The 23,212-nt window shown below is 40.0% G+C and overlaps 1 protein-coding gene across 1 annotated transcript in view; it reads left to right on the plus strand.

Annotated features, from left to right (window-relative positions):
- The first annotated feature begins 545 nt into the window (after positions 1 to 545).
- elavl2 (ELAV like RNA binding protein 2) overlaps positions 546 to 23,212 on the plus strand; it is a 69,841-nt gene continuing 47,174 nt past the window's right edge. Inside the window, exon 1 of the mRNA XM_023421113.2 lies at positions 546 to 616. The gene's annotated coding sequence lies outside the window, so the exon portion shown is untranslated. The remainder of the gene's footprint in view (positions 617 to 23,212) is intronic.

A 23,212-nucleotide genomic window follows, 5' to 3' on the forward strand; every position in this document is an offset into this window, starting at 1 on the left:
TCTCTTCGTCTGGACATGCATCACAATCAAAATGCTCCTCTTTTCTTCTATTACAATGCCCCCACATCACTGCAAAGCCCACTCTCAAATGTAGATCACAGCACACATCAGGACAAGAAACCATGGCAACCAACATACATACATACATCGATTGCTACACTCACTGACTATAAACGGGCAGTTAATAATAAATACTTTGCTGCATTAACACAGACACAAAAGAGAGGCTGTAATTTGGAAATGTGTTTTTTTTTTTATAATGTTGTAATTACTGATTTTCACTTTTCACATTTACATAATAAATATCCGATTAGTATTTTACAGCTCGAGCTCTAAATGTCACTGATGTGCATGTGTGCATCACCGACAACTTAAAAGCTGATTTTGATGAAAACACTGCATAACAAATTTAATTGGTCTCCTCCAGTGTATACGAATACAATACTAAATTACTATTGTAATGTTCTGACTCTTTCTTTCTTTCTTTCTTTCTTTCTTTCTTTCTTTCTTTCTTTCTTTCTTTCTTTCTGCAGAATACATTTGGAAAATAGGATGAAAATCTTATCCTGGATCCTTTGCAGCTCTGATTATAAAGCAGGTCAAAGGCAATTCACAGGTCAGTCCCTTCAAATATCAGCAAGAGGTAATGTTTGAGGGAAAATCTATGATCACCTCAAACCAAAAAATCCACATTAGGCAACATTTTGTATCTTTTCTGCCTCTTCTTTAGACAATTCTGCAGCCTGTCCCTTAGAGGGGACTGGTTGCTTTTCTCAGCCCTGACTCCACTTTCTGATGTAGGCTAAAAGATCTCAGACTAAACATGCAACGTACATTTGCACTTCTATTCCCCTCTTCTTACTCATGGGATTTGGTGGAGCAAAGCAGCAGCGACTCTGTATCCATGTCCTGCTGTGAGCCCTCAGGAGTGAGTGGAGTCTGTGGTGCTGATCACCCAGGTGGACATCTAGACAGGGAGGTTGCCTCAGCCCAGGCCAGGCGCCCCCGCTGGCAAGCCTCTGGCCGGGTGCCTTGGCTCGGCTGCTCCCTGTCGTCTCGCTCAGCGGGGTGGGCTGCGCTCGGTGCTTGCTGACAGGGGTTGTCCCTCTGCCCAGTGGAGGCAGGGGTGGAAATAAAAGCAGTTTGACTTCTCATCTAATGGGCCGAGGCATTACCGTGAGATTGTGCGACTGATGGTGTTGTTTACACTTGTGTGCAAAATCAAGTAAACATACAGTTAGTGGCTGGCAGGGTTGCGTGGGATGTTCACGCCTCGGGCTTGAATTTAAACCCACTGTAGAGTAGTAGCCATTGCAGCTGTCCTCTTTTATCCTGCATCTGCCCTACATTAATGCTGCAGACAGTTCTTTGTTGAACCAAATCAGTACTCTGTCCAACAAAACTCAAGTGCTCTCAAGAAACTAGTTGCCGGATCGGAATTTGTAATTTGCAATCACTTCAAAGAGAAGCAAATTTGAGTTTAATTTTCAAGAAAATCCTCAAAATGCAGCTGCGGCAGCAACAACAGCAAGTCAACATGGAAATATATTTGTACAATGGTTTTGTGTAGATTTAAAAGCTTAAATAGCAGGTTTACATTACATATTTTAATTTTGTTTTCTTAAAGGAACAATTTGACAGTTGGGTAACTACTTATACTTATTCACTTCCAGATGTCACTTAAATCCAAGATTAATTTGTGAGCGTTAAAATTGCTGGGAGGCAGATCTCTTTACCTTTGAACAGAGCCAAGCTCTTTTCAGGTTTTATGCTAAGCTAACTGGCTCCTGGATATAACCTTAGATATAACAGACAGATATGAGAGTAGCATTAATCTTCTCATCTAACTCTTGACAAGAAAGTCGACTAATAAAGCACCAAACTATTCCCTTAATATGGAGCTTGGGTCATGAGATGGTTAGCTTAGCCTAGCATATAGTCTGAAAGCCGGTGGAAACAGCTAGCCTACTGCTCTCCTCATCAAAAATACGCCTTTCAACATGTCTAAAGCTAATTAGCATGTAGTATTTAATTTGTAAAATCTGTACACAAACAGAGATCTAACTGTCAGAGAGAAAGCAAATACAAAATGTCAAATTATTCCTTTAAAAAAATGTCAAGAAAATAAAGTAACCACTCAGTACAAGTCCATGTAACAAGAATGAGAAATCTGGCCAGAGTGAGAAGGCAAAGTTAAACCTGTCCAGGAGCATTTTCTGTCACCTTACTGTCTTTGTCGTGTCTGCAGAAGTCAAAATCTGAACAATAACACAGAATCCCTGTAATTCTGTCTCTTTCTGAAAAGAAGCAGTCAGGCTGAGAGAGAGGGTGAGATAGATGAAAAAGCTCAGGAGAGAAGTCGGCATCTCTTTACAAAGCAGATGTTTGGTTTTTCTAATGTTTAGGAGCTATGTGATATTGAGGATGTCCTCTGTCCTGGCTGCCAGGCCCCTCGGGGATGAAGGGCGGTGGGGGTTGGTGGTGATGGTGGGCAACACTTGCTGGAGACTGACAGGAAGCTTTATCTGGAAATCTCCGTCACTCACCCACATTAGACCTTCCCTCTACGTTCGGAGAGCTGTCGTGCCGCAGTTTGCCGCTCAACTCCTCAACTGTGTCCCGCCGCCGCCTCCCCATCGTTACGTAACCTGCCACCCCTATCACAAAGACCCATTACAAACCCAAAGCCTTACTCACACACACACATATGTACACACTGCACACACAAACAGAGCACCACGGCTCAAATGAGTTCTGCCTGCTGCGAATGTGCACGGTAAAGGGCACTATAGAATATGTGGGTGAATGAGGTCCATTGCGATGATAATACTGATCATATAGTGCTGGAGTCCAAAGCAATTTCCTCCTCTCTCCGCAGCACCTCCGCCTCTGTATCGGACATAACATCCTGAGACGGCGGAGATTGGTGGCCAGGATACTGAATTTTTCATGAGGCAGGAAAGGTTAGATAAGATCCTCCCACGTTCTGGAGATAGTGCACTTACAGATTTGTCTTTGGAGCCGAGTGGTGAAAAATAAATTTGGATGGCTCAGATTTTGAATGTGACCCTTCAGCTAAAAGAACATCCCGAGATGAAATGTTTGTCCGGTCAGAAGTGTTGAAACTGGTACAGAAGTGAGACAAAATATCTTCTATGGCAGGAGCGTGACTCATCAATTTAGTAAAAAATGAGTCATACATCATGCGATACATGCTAAATACTGCTCAATCACAGTGAAGATTTACATAAAGCTAAAAAATATTTAACTTAACTTCCTCTGATACTTTTGTAAAGTCACATTTAACAACTTCAGCTTTTCTTTACCTACAGATTTCAATAGGTTGCTTGACAATCACAGTGATTGGACAGGATAAAGGAAATGTGCCTTCTCAGTTTGAAGAAAAGCCACTTAAAGGAAAAAAGCCGACGTAATTTTGATTGTTGTGATTGTTATTATGATTTTTCATTTGCAAAATAAATATAAAATGCTCACAAAAGAAATAATAAGGGGAAACTGACAATGTGAGTCTATGAGCAATACTATTGTTCAAGCACCAGAAGGTTGTTCATCAAGAACAAGAACATATTGGCAAAAAAGAAATGTGTTGCCAAAATTTCATGGATTTACTTTATTATTTTCTCAGTCTTCCATTTGAGTTATTTAACTTTCAGTAGAGTTTAGCTTGTGTTGATATATACTGTAGCAAGAAATGTACGCTAAAGGAAGTACAGGATGTGTTTCATAATGTTTGGTGACAGTTTAAAACAGAAGCATCCCCATGATGATACTCATGTTTTACTCAAAATGGTTTGTGGGGGAGAAGATTACAGGCTTAGAAACAACCACAAAGCCACACTGGGAGGAATCCAACACAGAGATGGGAGTTAGATGGAGGGGAGGCTTGATGGCAGGCCTGGTAAATGCTCCCCTGGGGCTTTTTCTCCAGGCAGAGACATCTACAAATATTTCCATAATCACAGGAAAACCCCAATGATTGCCAGGCCCAAAGCCCAGATGTAGCAGACAACATGTTTGAGCTCTTTGTCGGAAAGGTCAGTAGCTGCTCCTCAAACATGGATAAAAAGCCACGCTGCCATTTCCAGTCTCATTCTCAACCACAGGTTGCAGTCTTCTCTTGACAGGAACGAGCCTCTGTCTCCACAGCCAAGACAGGATAACATCAGAGGGCCAGAGGAGTGTAAATCATGTTTTTCACTCAAACTTCCCAGCAGTGTGTAGTGTAGCTTACTTGGCACTAATTTGACGCGATTTGGTGATTTTCTTTTTTTTTTGTTGTTGTTTTTGCCCAAGTCAGAGTTTGCGTGTGTGTATGCATTCAACATAATTATACTGTGTATGAATGTTGCTGGTTATAGTCAGCCATATCTTTTTTCTTGCTGGCATAGAGTAGCCCACCTAATCAGCTCAGTCTCAGCTAAACCTCTCACTGGGAGCCCTTCAGCTGAGGACATGTTTTGACACACAGGTCAGCTCTAAATTAAGCTTGCATGACACTAGCAATAATCAAGAAATGGCATTCCATTTGTGTTAAACTCTGCTTGTTGAGCTGACCATTAACTGACTATGACTCACCACTTGTTTGGCGGCTACAGTGACGTGTGCCAACTCTTTTGCAAATAATGATTAAAGGACTTTTATTGGAGTGAGCTTTTCATGTTGCGGGATAAAAATGACCTTTGAGTGCTTTTCAGAGCTGAAGAGTTGTCAAAGCATAATGTGGGAGTGTGAGTTGATGGGTATGTAATTTATGGGGACGCTGTGAATTTGTTTTCACATTGGTGCCGGCAAAAGAAGTCTGTAAATTCAAAACTTTATGAAAGCCGTTCTCCACAAGGAATTTGTTTTCTCAGAGCCCATTGGTAAGCAAAATCTGCTGCATTTTTAATCACTGTTGAACAATTCAGGATTATGTAAAAAAAAAAAAAAAAAATCTTATTCATGTCAGTTCAGTCTGCAGAGCTTGTACTCTAAGCTCATTTTACCATATTAAGGATTCCTTTGATAATGGTTGGAACTGCCAAATCAAGGGCTGGTAAATATTCCAGAAGTGCAGGTAGTCACATCCTCTGACATTCAAGGACATATTTGGTATAAGCAGGCAGGGGAGCTGGGCGAGAGTCCACACAAACACGTTTGATGACCCCTACAAACGTGCTTTGATAAATATGCATGTGTTACTGGTGTGTTGTGCAGTCAGGCAAGGTCACTGTACAAAGGTGAGTATTTGTAAATCCAGGATGGAAACAGGTCGTGTTGCTGCACACGCCGATTAAACAGCTTTCCCACCCCGCGCTGAATAAAGTGACCTGTGAGTGGTTGTAGTCCTTCTGCCACAGCCGAGGCAGTTTGAGGGTATGGATGGGTTGTGCCTTAAGTGAGGCAGCGTAAATCGCACATACAACCCTGTCACCAAGAAATTACAACTAAACTGAAGCAACAAATTTGTCTTGAAGGAAACGTAATCACTGGCAGGATAATGTTCAGACGCAACGTTGTTCTTTGAATGAATGAAGTGCTACGTTTTTGTTTTTTTTTCTGTATTAAACCAGACCAAAATACTTCCCAAACTGTAACCAAGTGCTGTGTCTGCACAGGCATAGCCATAAATAACTTTGATAATGCAGTAGTCACTACAAGTGGATATTGTTCTGCAAGATCAGATATTTTTTTTCGAAAAACACATTTTATGATGCTTTCAGTATCAACGTAGTAAAAAAAAAAAAAACATGTTAATAGAAAGCATAGTCTGGTCACAGTTATGTTTCTTACAAAATGATTTTGCTGTTTCAGTTTAACTTTTATATAAATGTCATTTCTAGGAGACCGGGTTGTTGCGTCTGTGATTTGTAGCAGCTGTGTCTGTTTCTCACAGCATATCATAGGAGACATATTGTCTGCTAATAATATGATCTCTGAAATATTCTGAAGTGTTTCCTTTGAGCCATTTCCTTTTGATTGGAGATGAGATTTTGCACACTAAACAAACCTAAGCATTAAAAATAAGCAAATAAGCAAAAACAAAAGCATCACTGGAGATGGAGATAGAGTTTCCAGGTCAGCACAATAATCCTATTCACTGAAGTCAAGGTGACGGTGACAGATCTTACTGAATCTTTTATCTGCGCTTGCTTTTTTATTAGTAAAGAGCAGTGTAGAAAGCGTTGAGGTGGCATCATCAACATAGCTGCTGCTTTTTAAAAAGTGAAAAAGAATGAAATAAAAACATTGACAGTGGCAAATGATATCAGCTGTAGTTAATACACTTTATTTCATTAAGATCTTGCCCAAAGGCCAAAATGAAAATGAAACTTTTTTTTTTAGAGAAGGAAGCACCTCTTAGTGATCACGGGTGAGGTGTGTGTGTGTGTGTGTGTGTGTGTGTGTGTGTGTGTGTGTGTGTGTGTGTGTGTGTGTGTGTGTTCTTTTTTATTTTCTTATTTTGCAGTACAAAAGCAATTATGCTGCCCTATAAAACTGTTGTGATTCTGCTTCCTCAACCAACAAAAAGTGTTTACAGGTCTTACAGGAGTTTTGGTTTAGTAGTAAGTAACTTTACTGTAATTACTTACAAATGTTGAAACTTAATATTTAATATTGAGTGTGAAAGTTCATTATTGACCGTGAAAATTGTCATTTAGCAATAAATAAGCTCACCCTCATTGCTTTCTACAGAGCTTTTAACCACTCCTTACAGCCTTCCTCCATCAGTAGAATTCGTGCAGTTGTCATGCAGATAATATAATAATACCCATAATAGGCTATATAGTATAAGCTACGTGTGTCATCTTTCCCACTGCTCAGATCAGATGTACCCTATTTAAAAAAAAAAAGAAGTATAAATGCCATAAATAATTGAGGTTCCCTACTGGCAGTCTAATTAATATGAGTTTATTTAATGTGAATTATATTCCATTTAGTTCAGAATAGAATAAATAATAGCTATTTTTTTTTGTGTATGTGGACACAAGAGTTCGTCTTTCGATCACTTTGGCTAAACATGGCCCTCTCAAGTCCCAAGGGTGTAATCACTACATTTCCCAGTGATGCCTGCTTGGCTAAGCAGTTTTAATACACAAATCAATTTTGCATTACCCCTTCTGGCTGTGAGTGCTCATAGTGTTAGAGCCATGAAAAATTGATGGGCCTTAGCATGCAGATTGCAACCCTAGTGAATCTTAAATCTGGCCGGGTCTTTTTTTCTTTTTTTTTTTTTTTTTTTTTTAACAAGACAATGTCATTGGGGTGGGCTGACTGTTTGTTTTGCTTTTTTTTAATCGTGTTGAAAAGAGAGACAGCTGCTCCAGTGGAGGAAAAAAAAAAAATGTAAGAAGCACAGCACGAGAAAGTATGATGTGCGAGGGGATGTAAGGAAACAGACAGAAAGGGAAAAAGTTTTCAGTAACTCCAAGTGACACACACCCACAAAAAGACCCAGACAATAAAAACTAGTATTGTTCTCGCTTCTCTATGTTAGAATGTCTTAAATATGACGACCAGTATCTTAAAGAGCATTTGTTTTTGCCAAAGCAATTATATTGTGTCATTTGGTGAGCCGCTCTGTATTTGACCAGCTGATGACTTGACTGCTGAAAGAAATTATAGCGCCCATAATTAGCTTTCACTATGAAATGAAGCTATCATGGGAGAGAATGAGGAAATTTCACACTTTGGAAATTAGATTTTGCAAGGTGCTGTGTCGATGTCCTTGAGTAAAGGCACATCAAAAGCCTTTTTGTTCCCCTCTCATTCAGTCCTTTCTTTGACAAATACAGACCAAAAATCTGCAATGAACAGCAAATTGAACAGCAAAGAGGCATTTTGAGGATCTAACTACCACATTTGCAAATGTAATGATTTCTTTCAGTCCAAAAGTACAGGCAATCTCTCCATTTATTCCTTACTCTTGAAATCTGCAGCACTGGTAATCACAATGACGTCTTTTTCAAGCATGGGTTTCAGATTTTACGATGTGAAACTTCTCTGCATTACAGTAACATCAAATTGATGATAAAATGACTTAGCATGTTATCAACAGTATTTGTCCTTTACTGTCTGACAACCAGTGTTCAAGAATGTGAATTTCGCAGAAAAAAAAACACCATCTTGTAATAGGATCACACCAGCCTACATAGGAGTACATAGGTACTCACGGCTCTACATGACTACTCCGTCCTCAACGGTTGGACCACACCCATCCTCACACTCTGCCTTCATTTTGATGTCAACTACACACCTGTAAAGTTTTTCGCGACTGCGTCTTGCGCAGCTGTGATGCTATTGCGGTGACAAAATCTGACAGACAGAAATATAAACATCTGCCAAAGTACTCAAAACCACCTTTATGGTAATTCATGCTTCAGTAGCTGTCTCCAGGACTACATTTTGCCATAGTGACATACTCACACACTAGGGCTGAATGATATGCAAAAAAAAAATCATATTGCAGTTAGTTTGCCTTTCAATTTCACTGAAGAAAATATGAAAATGATGATGGTGTGATTTTTGCTGGGTCTTGTACCAAACAAGCATGTTCCTTTACATCCGGAGAATATGAACTGTCGGCTGGGGGTTCAGCCCTAACACACATACAGACTCACACACTGAAAACAATACCAGCCCCGCTGTCTTTAAAGGTGCCCTGTGGATTTTTATGCAAACAAACAAGAGTTTTTATATTGTGTGTTTGGGGCCTTTACCTTGTACTTTCTGATTAAACACAAATGTAAAATTTGTGCACAAAACATTCACAATGAAAGCACTACTAGTGCTCACGAACACCGCAGGGTACCTTTAATGTGCAAAATGTGCATCACATTTGCTTTAACAAGTCTGTAGGAAAAACATTTGTGTAACAAGCGTGTATGTATGGTGAACAACATATTGGATGTCAAAATATTCACTATCTGAACCGTAGGTACAAAAAAGAATAGTCGTTTGAATGTATGTATCACTCAGCGCCCCCTTATCAAAGCTACAGATGAAGGATCGATCATATGTGTAGGAAAATCTGCATGATTATCCTTTCACAATGTAAATGTGGGAACATGTCTGTGGATGGAGGTGACATATGTGCGGAAAATGTAGCGCATGTAGTGCAGCGCAGCTCAACTGCTTTGGTGACACCTCAGATGGCAGAAGCCTGGGTTATTTGGACTGGGTGATATGAACAGTGTAACATGTAACATACTGACTTACATACTCTACTGCTCATAAAATGTAGCTCTATAGATTGATTTGCATCATACTGAAGGAGGTCTTATGTGGTAAAACTCATGCTTTTTTGGTGTGCACAAATCTAAATCTCATACACCTGACTCCAAAAACAGGATGCTGCTCTCTACAGTTTCTCTACGGAGAAGGGGGTTTGTTGCCATGACAATAGTAATGTCACTTCAATGGCAGAGATGTTAAGATGGCGGGTGTGTTGCATTTCATATGCAGGTGCTATGCACAGAGGAGAAGTGATACAGATAATGGAATCAATTTCCTGTGATTTCTGAAGCAGAGAGCTTGCTGAGAAATAATAAAGGAATTAAATGAGCTAGCGCTAAACATCATTCACCGGTTACCGACGGCTATTTCAGTTCAGATTGCTACTTAGCCGGTAGAATTGAAAAAAGCCAGACTTTGCTTCCTCTCATTATTCGCTGTGATTCCTTATAAGCTCACTTTTTACCTCATGAACAAAATGCACAGGGGGCTTTCAGCATTTCTTTTTCGGCCACATTTTTAAAACATGTATGAGAGCTGCTGTGTAGCAGGAACAGAAGGAGGAGTGCTTTTACCCTGAAGACAACAGCCTAAACCACTCTGAAACAATGAACTAAAATAAAGATCTGTAATTGACTCCACAACAGTGATAATTTCCCATTCAACGCATGGCTGACTCGCAGGTCTTGTTATTGCACATACAGTAGCAAGTAATCTGATCAGTTTGCTGCTGTATTTGGATATCTGATAGCTTGTTGCAGGTCAATGGCAATGATTTTTTCTTACCATCTGCCTGTTCAATACTAACATGCTTATTTTGTACTTTTGACCTGCCCAGCCTTGAGAGCAGCAGTGTCCCCAGAAAAACAAGCATCTGTCACAGATGAGATTTTCCATGGGGAAAAAAAGAAAATCTCTGAAAGCTTGGTTGTATGCACTTTTTATTGAATCTGCTGTCAGCTCTGAGAGGAGAAGGCATGACATATATAAACTGACGTCTAAAAACGATACTGGGTACCCGTTAGCTGAAAATGTTTAGGCCAGTAAATTAAATATATACTTATCAAACATTTGTCTGCCTTTGGAAATTTTGGATGGCTGTACCTTCATGAATTTGCGTTCGCTGCATGCCAGTATCCACTTGTGCCAGTGTCTGCCTTCACGTCAGTTCACTTCGATTTATGCCAAACCAAAGACCATGTACACCGAATGCATCATGATTTCAGGATGTTACTCTTTTCACAAAATATATATATATCAAGTAAATCCAGGTAAAAACATAATTCCATATTGGATGCCCTTATTTACAGTGAGATATAAGCGGGGAAGCAGATAAGTTAAAGCAGCACCTTTCAATATTTGTATATTAACAATGAATCAAATGTCTATGTATAATGTGAAGGGGGTTGCTCATAGTTGTACCACAAAGAATTATCATCCTGCTCTGTTGTTTTCGCCTCTTTGACCTGATTGTTGTGGTCTTATGGGTGAAAACAGCATGTTTTGGTTGAGTCTCACTGTTCTGTTTCCAGCTGCAGGCAGCTGTTTTCTTTGAAAAACAATCTGATGACCTCAGTGTACACTCCCTGCTCAGCAACAAACAGCAGACAGATAAGGTTAGGAACTAGCTGGTGAACACAGAGAAGCATTTATGTTCGATATCTACTGTCAGATTTTTCTCAGAACTTGGTGGAGACCAAAACAGAGGGAGTACCGGATTTGCGTTCATACTCAAAATGTATTGTAATGTTGCTTGATATCAGCTTGCAAACTGGCAACTGTTGACATTTGACATATTGTCATTATAAGGCTATTGATGCTGCTTTATAAGAGAATTTATTACCTTACAGCCAGTTTAGATGTTGACGCTATAAAAGATAAAAGTTAGAAAAATGCCTTATATATTTTGCACATTCAGTGTATGTCTTAAATGATCAGTCTCTATAAAAAAAATTTAAAAAAAGACTTTCCTATCTGTAACCATGAACATTCATTCTCATTTGTCCTGTAAATTGTCCACTTTCAATACTGTCTTGTTCAGAGAAAGATTTGAGCATGGTGTTTAGAATGACAGCACTAATCTTTTACAATTTTAACTCTTCTTCTTCTCTCTCTGTAGTCTGCAGTGTTTTTCTTGTCCCCAACAATTTCAATTATGTTTGTGCTATCTGGAAATAGCAGAGTAAAAACTATCTGCTTCCTCCTCCTCTCAGACTAAATCATGCAAAGACCGATTCGGGTGCTGCAATAAATTTAGCTCACCATTATGAAACACCGACTCATTTGGCTACAAGGTGGCTCGGTCTCCCAGCGCTGGACAATCCCATTGATTGGACAGTCCTCTGAACATAATTTTAGACGTGTTGAAAGGGACATTAGCTGCCTGTGCAAGCTGTTCTGGGGAATATTGGTCCTCTACATCAACTCAAAGAGGCTGGGCAGCAAAGCAATTCTCTCTAAGTCTGTTCAGTGACAGTGAGCCGTATTACAGCAACTTAATGTATGACGGTTGTTATGTTTACTGCACATCCACATGTGTCGCTTCAAGGTGTGATTAGTGTGGCAATTAAGCAATTGACACTAAATGACACCGCTGTATGTGAAATGTTTTCATCATTATTTTGTCTGTCTTGTTGCATTAATGTTTAAAATGATTTGTTTTTTCCTAAAGAATTGAAAGTTTTGGATGCTTTTATGCTTTGAAAATCGATTTTTAACTTAAATATCCATCTGACTTTGTGTTTACCACATCAGTCAAAAATACATTAAATGTTCAAAAATCCATGTCATACCCGCCAAATGACTTCTACAGCTTTGGCAGGCCTGCCAGCAGACGATATAACAGGCTTATAGTGTGCTCCATATATCGCCTTAGTCAGTAAGCCAGGGATCATCTTTTTCACATCATTATATATAAGGGACTGTATTGTATGTGAGAAAATTTCCATTTACAAGTAGCACACTTGAACATGATTGACATATGAAAAAGGTAAATTGTATGTGCTTTAGATAAGCCTTATAGTTAGATGACATTTATCTTCAGTGAAAGGTTGTGTCATGTCGAACGTAACAATAAGGTACACATATTCCTGAGAAGTTACCAAGAGGTGAGAGAAGGACTCGCATCGTGAATAGTTCTGTATTCTGATCCCCGTTAGCTTCCACTGCGTTGTTGTTGTCAGTGTAAAGACTTAGTGGAACATTTGACATTAAAAACCAAACATAAATATCAGGAAGTGAATAAACTAATTTCTCAAATGAATGGGTAAACAATTAAAAAAATACTGCAATGATAAATAAATTTAGTAATAAAAAAGATTACAGTACTGAATAACTGAATCAAGGTCTAATTAGTCTGTCACTTATTATGTATTTGAGAAGTCTCATTGAGATCAAGCTTTTTTTTTTTTTTTTTTTTTACAAGTGAACAAAGAACAAATAAGATCTCAAAATTATCATCACATACACTAATTAATGTAATCAGAAGTAATCAAACAGAATCTACTGATAAAATGGAAACATTGCATATTGGATGGTTTTAACTCTGAGAACTGACTGAAGGACTTGTTGGCAATAGAGAGAGCCATGTCAGTACTCTGGCATTTTGATTAAGTAATGGACCCTCAGAGTTCCTACTTAGAAAAAAAGCCAATCACTATTTTTTTTTTTTTTTTTTTGGTTTACGTATAATAGTATTACGTTTTTCTTTCCTTTATGTGATCATTTGGCTTTTTGAATTATAAAAATATACGATGTGTTCAGAAGGTATTCAGACGCCTTCACTTCTGTAGCTCCTCTCACGCTCCGTCAGGTTGGATGGCAGTTCATGCGTGTGTGAAAGTCTTCGGGTTTCTCAACAGATGTTCTATGTATGTATCTATGTTTGAGTCTGCGCGTTGGCTGGGCCACTCAAGGACAACGAGAGCGTTGACCCGAAGTCACTCCGGTGTGGTCTCGGTTTTATGCTTTGGATCATTGTCGGGTCGCGAGGTGAACCACCACCTCATTCTCAGGTCATGTGCACGCTGGAGAAGGGTCTTATTCAAGGGCTTCTCTATATTTGTCTCCATTCATCCTTCCCTCAATCAGGACCAGTCTCCCTGTCCCTGCTGCTGAGACGCCCCACCGTAGCACGACGCTGCCACCACCATGCTTCACCATAGGGTCGATTTAAATGTGCTCATAGAACGAAAGTTTTTGGGTGTTGGGATAATTTCTTTATTTATTTATTTATGCTGTTTCTAGCTTGTGTCATTCGTAAACCAATGATGCACCTCTCAGCTGGTTCTTTACTCGTAAGTACTGGTGAGGTGATCGTGAAGTAATGAAGCATTCCTGATAACTACTCAGGAAAATGGGACACAAAAGTAGTAACTAATGTGGAGGAAAGTAATGATTAATCAGTGGTTATGGGCCATCTAGCAGCTGATTTAGTATTAATCAGGAGTGACTCATTGAGAAAATGTTCAGTATGCAGATCCACATATGTAGGAACTAATCAAGAGACATTTGTTCATTAACATATCAGGCAGTTTGTTATCAACAAACTTATGATCTACTATGTGATTCCTCACAAATTACATAATTACTTACTATCCTTTAATCACCAGTTACTTCCCGAGTTATTTTTATTCATGCAGTGGTAGCTACTTAAGATTTTGCGTATATCTTATTCGAAAGGGTTACCTGATGTATCCCTCCTCTGAAATGATCCCTAACCTTGTAGAAACATAAAGTCAGTGAGGGGGATAATGTTGCTGTTGTATGTATGTGTTGTATATTTGCTATATTTCTATGGGTGTGTGCGTCTGTCTGTTAGCGAGAAAGGGGAAGAGGGAAAAAAAAAAAAACTGGTGAAGGAGAATGGGAGAGATGTGAGTGGCCCATCTATGAAAGCGCCATTAAATTGTCAGTTATGATGGATGTTCCGCCTTTTCTGCATTAACTGGTACATTAGAAGTCATTAATTCTTCAGGATGTGCACTGGAGATCAGAGCCTCCCAGGGGGTCTCACTGCCTTGATAAAGCAGGGGAGAAAAAGAGAGAGAGAAAGAGAGAGAAAGAGAGAGAGGGATGAAGGGAGAGATAAAGGGAGTGTGGCAGCTGAAAGAATAGAGAAAGAGAGATCCTTGCAGAGTGATGACCGTTTTTGATTTTGATGCCTGCTCAGTTTGTGTCAGTGGCCTTGAGCACAGAGACTGATGCGAGGGCGACTCTTTCACAGCCTGCAGTGGACATCTGAGAAGCAGCCTTTTGTTCTGTCAAGGAGAAGCAGAAAACACAATTAGCACTGTTTACAGCACTTTGCTTCCGACAACAGATAAGTTACGTTTTGTCTCTAACAGCTGAAATATGCTTTTAAGATCACATAGCATCCTTGTCCTTTCTTTCAACTCGGTCGTGTTAGATGCACTGACAAAAGGTCACATACACCCTCAAAAGATGGTAAATAGCAATGCTGTATTTTCTCATGAATTAATCCTATGTTACGCACCAATCGGGGATGATTTTTATTATAAAGCAATATGTTGTCAGAAAACAGCAATTAGCTCGCTTTGTTTTTTCTAAGCATTAGAGGTGGATATAGTGGAATAGTTTCCCTCCTAACGTCCTTTGTAAATTGTCAAACCAGAAAACAACATTTCACCGCCAATTAAACAACAATTACTGGACATGGCGCACTTTGATGCGTGACTAGGAATTGCTCACAACATTGCTAATGTGTCTCTCTCCTTCTCCCACACACAGGCCTCTCTGATTTTTTTTTTTTTTAATGAAACCTTGAAAAGTCGACTAGAGCGAAGAGCTCTAACAAGAAGCCAACTAATGGAGATTGAGCATTTCTCTTGCCCACCTCTGCAGAAAACTAAATAACACCCGCAGGACTTGAAATCATTCTGTATAGCTCCTTGGGATTTTATTTTCATGACCTGCTTTGTACAAGAGCAACCCCACCATCTGTTGTGTTTAAAAGCAGTAAATATGTTAAATTGGGGGTCAGCAGGGACAAATAGGGGAAGTTAACGCCTCATGGAAAGCTGAAACAAAGCTCCCATCAGTGTCCCACAATCCCCCAGATAAGTTCCAGTCGACCACAACCAGTGCCAGGTATTTATCATGCCATGACAGGAGGTCACAGGCAAGTCGCACAACTATTGTTACTATTCTCTGTATGAACTGTCAAACTTTCTGGGCTGAGGCCATGGCTGCTTTTTCTCTACTTTTTTGATTAATGGACCGTCTCGTCCTAAGAAGAGAGACACAGGAAGTGCAAATTGTTGTGAAGGTGGACAAGATTTCTTTACTGAAAGTGCGTATGAAAGTTGAGGTCTATCAAAATTAGACACATCCACGTCACACAACCCCTCTCCCATGCACAGTGCTTTACTCAAAAAGTTAAAATAAAAATATATTATTTTTGGAAATAATGGTAATTCCAGACATCTGTACAAAATTGGTTTCAACTCCAGTTCTCACCTATGACCCTCTCAGACTTCAAGTCCCCAATTTAGAAATCCAAAAAGCTGCTCTCTAAAGATCCCCCTCTCTTTGACAAATATATCTTCCTCGACTCCGACATACCTCAAGGAAAAGACTGGGCAATTCAGGTCTTTGAAATGTGCTGCAACTGGTTTTGAACATTGTATCATACTTTTTGCATACATTCAGTCAAACTGGTCTTTCCATTGCTTTAAATTGCTCCATTGCTAAATGTATTTCTTTTGTATTTGATATAAAAAATTATGACATAATTCACATGCAATAGCACAGTTCCCATTTTCTCTCTCTACATGAGTACATTTTTTAGCAATTGGAAAATTACATGACATTACGTTTAATTTCATTACAACAATGGAAGGTTCATTACGTTGGTGAAATGTTGGAATTTCACTTTTGTCATATGTCATATACACACAAATTGGCATATAATAAGTTAATTGGACTGAATGCTGTCATTTTAATATTACCAGTCTTGGACTTCCACAGATTTTAAAGCGCCATAATTCTTAAAATGGGATGTTTTACAGTCTATTAGATTGATAAATGGAGATTTAATGGGACAAGCAGCAGTTTCATCCAAGTTTGATCTTTATCAAGTCATAAGATTAAGATCTTGATTCAAAACGTTATCTCTTAATATTAGAATAGAATAATGGTTATATAATCCGTGTTCAGGTGCTGTTTTCTGGACTTGCTATCCAACCACAAGTTTACACACATCATTAAAGTACCCCTTCAGTGTTAGGCTTCAGACTATTTCAAGTCACAATCGCTCATTTTCACCATTGAAACGGCTTCTCCGACTCACACCTATACTTTTTTCTCTCATCAGCAGGGAGCCATATGGTTGAGAGCTGAATGTTCCCACCTATTAAAATGTGTCAGAAATATTTCATGTCTATAACACAAGCGGAATTAAAAGTTATCTCCCGAATCTAGTTTGACTGCTCACCACATGTAGATCTTTTCCCCATCTCCCCCTGCCGCGCATTGAATCTGTCATATCTACGATGTAGTAGCAGCATGTGAGAGGAAAGGAAAGACCTTCCAGTGATCGTGTGTGTATGTGTGTGTATGTGTGTGTGTGTGTGTGAGAGTGTGTGTGTTTTTTCCTTTATGGTTCTTGTCTGATGATGATCGTGGCTGACCCCGGGGGCGTTAAGCGTGCCGAACCTTCACTCTATTACTGCACTTCAATGCAGCCCACACATTTCAAGCACAGAGTTGAATGGAGAGGGGCTCTCTAAGCACTAAACCCTCCACTGAGCCGGCTGACCTGTGGCAGATTTCTCTCATCACCCAAGACCTTCCTGGAATACACACTGGGCCTGACTAATTACTCTTAAAAACAAGTGGGATGTGGGTGGTTTGTAATTGGCAAGTGTCAGCATCCAGTGAAAGATCACTCGTCTTCAGGGCATGTGTGTCTGAGCCTCCCATTCATGTAGTCTCTCCTCAGCCAGCTGATTTCTGGTTTTTCACTTCCCCACTGTTTTATTCTGCATGCTGCGAATTTGTTTAAATCAATGACTTTTGTAACAGCGAGAATAAAATAAAAGCAGCTCTTACATGTCACATTAAAAAATGGATATTTTAATTACAGTTACAGCCTGTTACAAGCAATTATTCAGATGCGAGCACAAAGAATAGAAACAGGTTTTGTTTAGTTTTTTTTTTTACTCATAGCTGTAAATTGGCCGGCCAGCGCGGCCAAGCAGTGTGGAAAACAAGCTAAACATTAAGCTTGCGGTGTGATCTCGAAGTGAGTGGGTGGGATGCCATACATTACAAAAGGCACATCCACTGACAGGAGGCAGCCAGAAAAGTGGCAATCTGATTCCAATTAGAATCCAGCAGTGGCCACATAGCTACTAATTACATCACTCTATGTTCTAAACTGGACGTTTCTTTTTATCTTTTTGCAAAATGATTGCTAAATATTCTATAGGTCACACAGTGATGCATCCAGCTGATGATATTTCAGTCAGAGATGGAATTTCTGCTTAGTAGATCAACAGCACGGCTCCTTTGGGAGTTTTTTTGTTTGCTCAAGGTATGAGTGGAAGTTGTTTTACTTGGTATGACAAGGACTTGTATCGACGTTCACTGAAACCTGCTGCCTGAGAATGTGAGACACCAGCCGTAGAAAATGTGAAATCCGTTTCTCCGCCTCACGACGAGGCGGGGGCCGAGGCCTGCTGTTTAAGTCAGCCTTCGTCAGTTCATCATTCTCAATAAAGCCATGCGTCCGATACCCTTTTCAGGGGAGGTATAATTACAACGCATTCAGGGCGATTATGCAGGGGCACAAAATGGCAGGGAAATAATAAAGGAGATTTCACTTTAGCTGTCACATGACATGCTGCTGAATGACAAAGGAAAACATAAAAAAAGAAGGAGAAGTAGGTCTCAAAAGACGTATATGAGATATGCCAAGTACATCAAGAGCGACCTTAAACTTTTAAAGGAAAAGATATTGGAAATGGAATTATGAACTGTCATGGGCAAAAGTAGTAAGTCATTTCCTTTTCCCCCATGGCCATTCATGGCCTTTGCAGTGGCTCTAATATTAGAAAATATTACTGCAAGAATTATTTTCTGACATTCAAATGTTATTGCTTCCACCAGCATGTGTGTGTTGCTGCTCCCTCGCTCATTTGGATACTTGACAAGTGTCAAGATAGAGAAAGAGAGACACTGCTGGGGGTTTTGTTGTTTTTAGCCGGTAACCCTTCACTGTCCCACTGGCCTAACTCTCAGCTGCTTCTTGGAAAGACCATAAATGTATCAATAATTGAGCGTCTTCACTAAAAAGGGTGGGGTGTGGGGGCATTAAAAATTTTATGGCTTGTCATTATGCCCCCCTCCCCAACACCACCACCACCACCACCACACCTCACCTCCCATTTTTTTTCCCTTTTCCCCTCAGCAGTGTCTCTCTTCCTCTCCAGCAGGAAGAGCTGTGATATGGAGACGTCTCTCAGGAGCTAAGTATTCCCACCTCGCCTCAGTCAATGCCCTCAGCTTCACAGGAGCTTTTAAAACTATCATCTTGCTGAACGCCGCTGAAAAAGCCACGAGGAAGCGATGTGTATGAAACAAAGTTGACTCTATCATGAGATGTCGAGGACCAGCGTTGTTCCTATGCAAAGATGGATTTGTCATTTAATAAAACATACAGCAAAATGCTTTAATCTTTTACCAATGCTTGCACTAAATGTGAACATGTAACATACGTATTTATAGATCCGTCTACGCAGTAATTCCAGTCACTTTCAAACACCATGTTGTATAAATAATCCAACTACAAACTCTAGTCCAACCTCCACTTTATGTTTTGCTTATTGTTGCTTCACTTTGATGTTTGACCTTCACTGTGCAGAGAGATGTCTTCACATTTCTCTGCTGAAGGAGGAAACTTTTTCTGTGCTCACCTTAAATCTGAGTTTAAGACGCGTACACTCGAGCACGAGTGTGTGGCATCACAACGCGTTCGGAAGTCAATCAATAGAATGGTACAGTAGTTTTTGTTTTCGTTTTTTTAAACGATATCAGACAAATTATTATTCAAAGTAGATTATTTTTATGCACCTTAAAATATGACTCAAGGGACCTTTAAAAAATATGATGTAAGCCTATCATTAAAGCAGTCTGGCAGTTCAACAGTGTAATTAACTTAATTAAAAAAACACATCATGTATAAATTAATTGCAAAGCTCTAAGGATGTTAAATTAAAATGGGTGGGTGTTAACAGGGTTAAATTCACATTAGAGTTAGTGTTTATATAGCGATGTTTTATATGACTGAAGGTAGTTTGAAACTTTAAGCAAAAGCACCAAATCAAGAGTACAAACTACTATCAGTGAGTATTTTCTTTTTTTTTTTTTTTTTTTTACTACTTTTACATTAAAATACATACAAATGCAAAAAATGAAAAAATATAAACCAGCTAATTTAATGGGAAGTGTTTGTCAAGCTGAACTAATCATGTAAATACTTGAGTGCTTGTGCATCAACAAGTCAAGCGATAGTAATACAATGTTGTGTCTAGACACAGCATTTTGGGTTTTTTTTTTCCCTTTAGTTTTTTAAGGGAGGGGGGCTCAGTTGGTCAGACATTCAATAATTTATAGCTGTTTTTCGTTTTTCCCCTAGGTGCTGAGTTTCAGAGCTGGCAAACAAGCAGAGCCTGAAGTCTTTCTGTACATGTGTTATCTTCAGGTTTTATTGTGTTAGGGAACTGTGTGAAAAAAACAAAAAAAACAAAACCCATAGCCGTGTTGTCCACACTGCTGAAATTAGTTTGTGAGTCTGTCGTAATCTGCTAATGGTACAAACTGTTCCACATGTACTCAGAGTTTTCTTCTCGTTTGAGTTGTTTGAGGCGTAACAGAGCGGCTCGTGGCCTGCCTCTTCCCGCTGACCCGACTTGACAGGAGGCCATTTTGTTTCTCTCGGTATGTGTCAAGTTATCTTCAACTTTTTTTTTTTTTTTTTTTTTTTTTGCACTTCACGGTTTCTCTGTGTGTACACTGTGACATGGTGGTCCTTGCATGTTCGCTGGAGCATAAAATTCTGTCGTTACAGACAGCAGGACTCTGGTACGGTACCTGGTGTTTGACAGCCTCTCACACCATCTCTGCATTTGATGACAGTGCGTTCGTGCCGGCCGCTGGTTTTGGTTTTGGGTCTTTCAGCTCGCATACAGATTGCGACTGTGTTGCCTCTAAGCAGGACCCCCGCCTTTCTGGGGAAAACTGTAAAAATGTGGAGTTTTTTTTTTAAGGTGAGACTTAACAAATTCCCACTGTCGCCAGGATTGTGTATATGTTGGTGGTGTGTATTCGTTCCCTCCACACCCACAGAGACTTTTGTTTTTAAACCATGGGAGGCGGCACCTCCCTGCACTCGCACTGCAGTTCCAGTTACCTCCAGAAAAAAAGTCCCAGCTATTGAACCAGTGGGTCGAGGGGATTCACCCTGCAGCCTGTCATGCCACAGCTTCCAATTATTTGTCTTTCACCCACCCAACCCTCCTCTCATGAAGCTTTGTTTTACCAGCACCATTCCCTGAAACATATCTCAGCTACACCAAACCTGTCAGTAGAAGGGCTTTTAGGAGCCCGCTTTGCCCTTCCTCTTCCCCACTTGTTTCTTTCCTCCCCCTCTGCCTCATTCCCAGAATCCTCCCCTCTTCCTACACTGCCTGTGTGTCATCCTTCTGTTCTAATGAGAGGCAGGGATCAGCAAGGCAGACCCCTGGAGTTTGACAGAGCTACCTGTTGTGCCTCCACATTTCCTCCTCCATAGCTCGCGCTCTCTCTTTTCCTCTCACACTCTCTCTGTCTCACTCGCTCTCTCTCCCTAAACACCAGAGCTGTCGACTCTTGGCAGTTTGATTCTAAACTGTTCCCCCGTGTCGGGAGTAGCTGCCATGACAGAGAATAAAACGAGTGAAATGTAGAGTTTGTAGTGAACAATGTGAGGATTGGCTTCCTCTCTACATGGTGTGTGGAAGGCCAGAGTATTCTTCGTGTTCTTTTTTTTTTTTTTTTTATCCAGTCTAGCAGGGATTTCTTTGTGTTTTCTTTATTCTTGTGAAAGAAATAGATCAACATTTTGGGAAATACATTTATATGCTTTCCTTCCAAGAGTAAGTTGGGAAAATTCTATCAATCTCAGGTGGCCTGAACCTGTCCAAAGTTAGAAATGCCCATTTGTGACTTTAAGGGGAGTTTCAAATGTGTCATCTCCTCCCCAGTTCTTGTGTTAATTTTGTCCCAGATTTCTTCCTGTTGTCCTTCCTCAAATCCCTCAGTTCTTAAAGCATCAGGCCCAGGTTTGTGTTGTCTGTATGCGCCCAGCTGTCTCTGTCTTCTTTGTATAACTTGTACTGTCCTCACTACTTCTTCTTTTCCTCGGACATTTCCACGGCCCCCTGAACGACACTTCTACTACTGTACAACAGAATTTGCTGGGAGCACATTTCTCCACACCGTCATCTCCTGGCTAACCAAACCGTAACTCCTGGAGCTATATCTTGCAGAGCAGCAGAGTGGAAACCTCAGTGTGACCACAAGGCTTAGGTATGCTGCTCACTGCGCCCAGCATTCGTTCACCTTGAGTAGCCCCGGCATGTAACTCCACAACTTAACATTCACTTTGTGTGTGAGTGAGGCGATACCATGTGTTAATTAATCTACTTTAAAGGTTGTTACTAGGCATATTTTTCACATTGGTCAAGGCCAGGCTAGAGTTTTCTAAGCTGCGCTAGGCTAAACACACACCTCTCACTTTTAGAACTCAAATAAGCATATTAGTAACATACAGGTTGAAGTGTATTAGAGGGATTTACAAATGCATCCTTGGTTTTGAGTTGAAGCAATTTCTTGATGTACAACATGCTTATTTGGTCCAGCCAGAAAAGGTTTGCCAGATGTTAACTTAACAGATGTTTAGCAAAAAGTTGCTCCAACATGTACTCTTTTTTTTTTAAATTTAGACGTGTTGGTAGGTGTTTTTATTTTTTAATTTTTTTTACTTTGGACATACCCAAGCTAGTTGTTTCTCCTGCTGCTGGTCTTAATGTTAAGCTAAACTAAACCTGATGCAAAAGCACGAGACAGGGATTGATCTACTCATCTCACTCTCCGAAAAACTGTTATACTGTACAACCAGGCAGGATAAACAAACGCAGTCCAGTCACATTGGTGATAACAGATTAAAAGAAAACTAAGTTGCAAATAAGCAGCAAACTTTGGCGTTGTGCAGAATGTGTCAGTTGGATCTGGCTTGTGTGAAATTCAGAAATGTCAGCGCCGCAGTGAAAATTCCTAAAGTAGCATGAAACGCAAACAAACTGTAGAATTCAACTCCCACCTCCGCTGCCTCGACACTTATTCACTCTCACATCATGGAGATTGAGAAATCACTCTGCAAACTGTGGCACACGTGCCATTGTGCTTTTAACGTCAAGTCACTCAGGTATAAGCCAAGGAAAAGAGAGAGAAAGCCTAACTCTTAACTTTCTTTTTTTTTCCCGCACAGGTTCAGCTGAAATATTATTTAACTGGGTTTTTTAGCCTTACCAGCAGTTACCATGGCAGCCATAAAATGAGTGACAGCCGGAGTTTTTGAGCAGCCACCAGTGAGGTGCACTATTTCAGTCTGGATATTTCCAGTATTAATGTAGACCTGCTTCAGGTCAAGTCAGATTATCTTTATTATTTGAACTGTGCCACTTCACGAACTATCTTAAACAGCAAATGTTATCGTGTTCACTGTAAGAATTTTAGATAAGATGGCAGAGGTTTAAGTGGTGGCATAACTGTACAGCATCGTGTTTTACCAACTTGCTTTCAGGGGTGCCCTCGGCAACATTTCCTTATTTTCCTTCTTCTCAGTGAGATATTGTCTCAAAGAGTTGTTTTCATTCAACCTAAATGCTTCTAATTTGATTTCTAAATAAACAAAATA

This window comes from Seriola lalandi, unplaced genomic scaffold (genome assembly GCF_002814215.2).
Source record: "Seriola lalandi dorsalis isolate HSWRI2012SDOR001 ecotype SW California unplaced genomic scaffold, Sedor1 jcf7180002054663, whole genome shotgun sequence".
Taxonomy (NCBI): Eukaryota; Metazoa; Chordata; class Actinopteri; order Carangiformes; family Carangidae; genus Seriola; species Seriola lalandi.